The sequence below is a fragment of the Raphanus sativus genome, chromosome 2 (assembly GCF_000801105.2).
Source record: "Raphanus sativus cultivar WK10039 chromosome 2, ASM80110v3, whole genome shotgun sequence".
Taxonomy (NCBI): domain Eukaryota; kingdom Viridiplantae; phylum Streptophyta; class Magnoliopsida; order Brassicales; family Brassicaceae; genus Raphanus; species Raphanus sativus.
This window is the reverse complement of record NC_079512.1, coordinates 8,163,789-8,169,788: the sequence shown is the minus strand read 5'-3', so window position 1 is coordinate 8,169,788 and position 6,000 is coordinate 8,163,789.

The following is a 6,000-nucleotide window of genomic DNA, read 5'->3' as shown; positions in this document are numbered from 1 at the left end:
AGGTTTTTTTTCCCTTTTCTTGTAAAACATCTATCTTTCCTCTCTTCTTCTCTAGCAAAGACTTTGTACATAATTGGTTGAGTTGCAGCTGTAGAAATTTTGCTGTAGAATTTAATCTATAATTCTTTTTATGTAATTGTATCTAATGTAGTTGTAAAGTTATCTTAAAAAGACGTGGAACTGAGAATGAAACAATTAATCACACCATCTTCAAATGCCCTCATGCTTTACAAATATGAACACTAGTAGCAACTCCAACCCCACCCTTGAGTTTTCCTTCTTCAAACAATTACACAAACATAGATTTTATTTTCTCGTAAAAGATTGATACTGTAGATCTAGATTTGGATAGAGATCCATATCCTTGGATAATCTGGTATATTGGGAAAGTAAGAACTGAAGATTATTCAGAGGAATAAACATGGACTTGTTGGAAACTGTTCGACATGTAGAATCTGAATGTCATGTGTGGTTTGAAGCAAACAACAAAAGAGAGGATATACCAGAAGTCAGACAACCTACTACAAAAAATGCAACCTCAGAGATCTGCATGTTTGACGGCTCATGGACACATGACACATTTTTTGGTGGTTGTGGATGGACATAGAAGAATCCAAAACAGAGCGTATAAATTTTGATAGACAGGAACCAAAGAAGAAGGATATCACATCTACATTCAGAACTTGAAGCACTATCTTGACAATGGAGTGCATGTTATAAATGTCGAGTGCAAGGAGCTAATCACAATGATTTAAGATCCAGGAGCATGGCTAAACGTTTTCACAGATTCGAAAGAGCTGTCAAGACTAAATGTTAGATTTAATGATTTTTCCACTCTTCAATTTTCCGTTTTGAAAAGATTTCGTCAGATTCATTAGCTAAGATACCGAGAGGTTTCTATAGGTATTTGTATTACATTGGTTGTTCTATTCCGTTCTGATTCCCCACACCACCTCAAGTTTGAGTAATAAATCAGTCATTTGATAAAAAAAGTTATCGTAAAAAGACTAAAAAGAATAAAAAGAGATAGAAATTTATGCATCAATAATATTTTTTAACTTTAGAAAACAATACTCATACATCCACTTCTTTATTTCTTTGGCTTTAACTTTCAAAATAAAATAAATCATGATTGATAGTTTATATAGTTGTACATAGAAACTAAAGATGAAGACATTTGGTACAACCTAACCAATTGCTCCCTTTATCACACATGGCACTTTTAGATTGCTATTCTGAAACTGATGGTGAACCAGCAGGCCGGTCCGAAACATAGGCAAAGGAACCAACGTTTAGAGCATGATGATTTAAAAGATAATTTTAATTTTATATTAAGCACTATAATTTGTACATGAATAATAAGAGCACAAAATTTTATATGAGCATAGGGCATCAAGAAAAAATTGAAAATGTTAATCGGCACTCAGCGACGGTACTATATCCGAACCTGGAATATCATCTCTCGCCTCCCTTGACTCCCCATCACAACCTTAATATCAATGCTCAAGACTTGATTCCCATCACTACTATTGCTGGTAGTGTTGATGGGATTATCTCATTCCGGCTAAAACTATAAACAAAAGCAACCAGCAACATTTATTCCAGCTGCGGTAGATGATGTTGAAGCTACACCTTCTATGGAAAATACAACGTCTCTATTTCCTTCTCTGGAATTTGGATGAAGCCTTTGAGATTGGAACCCTCAATTGAGACTCCTGTTTCCAAGGTTCATTCTTAATCATTTGACATTCTTCTTCCAGAGTTGAAGGAAGATGAAAATCTGTGATTTCCTTTGGAAGCAAAAAATGAATCAAAAACCCATATTCAGACCTGGTCCTGAGTGGAAGTTGTGGTCATGGCTTCCGGTCCTCAATAATTTAAATTAATTTCGGCCAATTTTTTTTGCAAAAATCTCTTTAATTTAGTGGTGTAACTAATGTTTCTCTAAGCTCAGCAGCCTTAGTTTAAAAGGGAAAATTGCCAAAACGGAACAAAAATTCAGCATGGTTGTCCCTATAGTATAAAACTATCATTTAGTTGTCCTTTTAGTATAATTTCTTTCATAATCCCAAAACTAACCCTTGATTAATCTAATTAAACACATTAAATTAATATAATTTTAAAAAATAATAATTAAAACGTTTAAAAAGGGAAAATAAAAATAAAAACTTTTATTTTCTTTAATAAAAATAAATTTTGTAAAATTTAATAAAAATAAAAAAAAATTTACAAAAGTTTTTAAATAAAAAACGTTAAATCAACCTAATAAAAAACAGTTAACAAATTTTTATTTTTTATAAAAAGTTTAAAATGTTTGTAAACTTTTTAATTTTATCAAAATTTTTAATGAAAATATTAAATGTATTTTTATAAAGTTTGTTTAAACTTTTTATTAAAAACTTTTTGTAAAGTTTTATTTTATTTTTAAAAATTTACAAATTTTATATAGTTTGTTTAAAGTTTTTATTAAACACATTAAACTAAAAGAACTAAAAATAATAATTAAAAACGTTTTAAAAAGGGAAAATAAAATAAAACTTTTAAAATTTTATTTAATAAAAATAAACTTTGTAAAAATAAAAATAATTTACAAATGTTTTTAATAAAAACGTTAAATAAACTTATTAAAAAAATTTTACAAAGTTTTATTTTTATAAAAAGTTTAAAACTTTTTAAATAAAATTGTAATTAAATAAAAAATTTAAAATTTATAAAATAAAAATAAAACTTTACAAAAAAATTAATAAAAACTTTAAACTAACTTTATAAAAAGAAACATTTGATAAAGTTTTATTTTTTATAAAAAGTTTATAACTTTTGTAACCATTTTAATTTTATCAAACTTTTTAATAAAAATATAAATTTTAAAAATGTTTTTAATAAAAATAAAATTTGTAAACTTTATAAAGTAAAAATAAAATTTTACAAAAAAATGCACCTAATTTCAAAACACCACATGTTGTATAGATATGTATCATAGTGAACAAGAGTTTGTGAAAAAAACAAAAGAAAAACTATGGAAAAACCATAGATTAATGAATAAGACAAGGGAAAATTATTTTTTAAAAAAATTTGACAAGCAAAATCGAAAATAACACGTTTTAGGAAGTTAGAATATTTTTAGAAGATTTTTAGAATATTTCCATAACTGAAATTTTCATTAATTTTCGCAAAAATCAGGTAATCTTATCCGTAGAAGGCGCATTCTAAAAGTTTAGAACATTGACAAAAATCCAGAACACGCATTCTACTTTTAGTAGACGGAAGAGTACATTTTAGAAAACGCATTCCGCGAAATTTAGAATACTTAATAAAAGTAGAAGATGCTTCCAGACGAAAAGTAGATAGCTTTAGGATTAGTAGAATGCGCATTCCACTTTTTTAGAAAATTAGTAAATAGTAGAATGTACGTTCTAAAAATAGTAGATGAACATGTTTATTTTAGAAAACGCTTTCTACTATACCATTTTCCGTAGAAGGCACATTCTACCTTTAGTAGAACGTATTTTCAAATTCTTATTTATCAACTTTTTGAAAACAAAAAAAATATCAGCATGTGTATATTGGTGTTTTATTAATTGTTTGTATTTTTAATATTTTTTTTGATTCACAAAAGTATTTATTTTATTAGTTTTCAGAAATACAAAGGGTAAAAAAGAGAAAAATTGGACAAAAAATGATTTATACCAAAGGGACAACACCTTTGTTTTTTTGTTCTCTATTAGCAATTTTCCCTTTGTTCTCTAGTTAAAACCCTCAGCTTTTTTCTCTCAATAAGCTTGTAGTATTTTAAAGCCAGGACCAGTACTGCCCATATTGTACGTTACACTACTTCACCAACTTATTTGGAATACGGCACAGCAAAAGTGACGATTCCAAACCATATGGTCTTGAAAACAAAAAGAGTATGTGATAACATTTTTATCGTTTCTCCATTCTATCGGGAGGTCTCACTCATGCTGTAATAAACTGGATGTGGAATAATAAGTGTGAAATATTGTCTCAGAAAATAAGGAGTTGTTTTTTTTTTTTTCATTTCTCGAATGAGTAAACTAGAGCTTAGTTTTAAGTAGAGGATTATGGCACACTGATAAGTGTATTACGTTTGTTACTCCTTAGACTCTGGATGATTCTTTTGTGTTAATCAAACTATTTAAAGGTCTATTCCGGACCTGAAGAAAATTATGACTATGAGCTTAAAGATCCAATTTTTTACTTTTTAAAAAATCGCAATTTTACGTTTTTAAATGCAGATATAGACATGTAAAAGTGTATCATATTAAAAAATTGTAACTTTTTAGCTTAATAATTTAAACTTACATTTATTTTTTCCGTATTCATGTGTGCATCTTCATTGAAACAACCATTTTATGATGGTACAAAATATATAAAATGGTGAAGTGGTTTTTATAAGATTCGCCATATGAATTTAAGTTAGGATTCTAATTCTCGGAGTATACTTTCATAATCATGGAAGAGCACTCATAAAATGCCTTTATTGTTAAAAAAACCCAAAATTTTATAGATGAGTTTATTCTGAATCAGTTATAGATATCCAAAATTCACACACAAAAATCTTCACTCTAAAAAGGATAGGTTTATTGTAACTAAATTTCCAAAATGATCAAGTTTAGAAACTTAATTTAATTTACGAAAAGCCTGACTAAATTAATATAAGATATAATTAAATTTTGTGATAAGAATAATATTTGCAGATTTGTATATTTTATAAGAGCATTTTCATTGTATTACTCTATTTTTTACTCCAAAATTTTGTAGCTTTGAAATGGAGATGGTTTTACTCGAATGTATTATTTTATTTTTTATTCAAAAAAGAATATTCCCAAATGATTTCCTTTTTATCTAATTAATAATTTTTGGTAATATTTTCAAATTATAAAAGTTTATCAATGAACCCAACTATTTTATTTTTACAAAAATTTCAAGAAATAGATTTTATCTAAATTAAACATTTATTATTAAATTACAATAAAGAATAAAACAGTTTTATTTTGTAATTTGAAGTTAGTACATGATCCAAATGTTTGTGCATCTATGAAGCTCAACAAGTACAAATATTATCAAATCAAAAAGTTGACCCATAATATAAATAAACTCATCATTTCAGTTTGAACAATAATTCACCGATCTAGGTAGTTCCAAAATCAATATATTGGATTATCAAATCATTTATTTCATATTATATTTATTTTATATTATTCTTTTAGTTTTGATTTTTATTAATTTATGCATATTTTATGTGAATTATTAAATAATAATTTGGAATATCATTTTTTCATGTTATCGTATCATTTTAAATATTATTATGTAAAAATAAATAGTATTTAAAATTAAAAGGACTATTTTATAAAAAAAAAAGTTCAAATCCAAAGTAGAGTATTGGTATGATTACTCTATAAATAGGGTAACCCTGATTATTATGTTATTTTAGAGTTGAATATAAAGTGGAGTTGGAGAAAGAATTTACTCAAAAATAAAATTTTGAGTAAAAAGTTGGATTAGGATGAGATGCTCTAAACATTTCTTTGGATTTGGAACACGTCAAAAGAATGAGAAAGGCATTTGATACTTTATGACCACTCACTTTGAAAAATCATAAAGAGGTGGTGAGAACTTTAGGTCGTTCGTGGAAATAGAGTCACTCTTCCCATTAGGATTAGATAAACACATCCCTCCCTCTTTTCTGTTATTCATCATCCCAGTTCTTAGATCTCAAAAAGAACTCTTATAATATTTCAAGAGAGATTCGTATGGATGATCCTCATGTTCCTCCACTTACATCTAAAGGTTCAAGTATTCCTCTTCTTGGTTGCATAATAGACATTTTTATTCATTTATTTACGTTTTCCAGTACAACCTTTTCGGACGAACGAGACCAAAAATTCATTGAAGTGGCGGTCGAAGAAAATCGTGCAGCTCATAAGCACTTTAGGCAACTCAAGTGTGCTAAGCTCAATTAGCCTTCATATTAAGTATTTC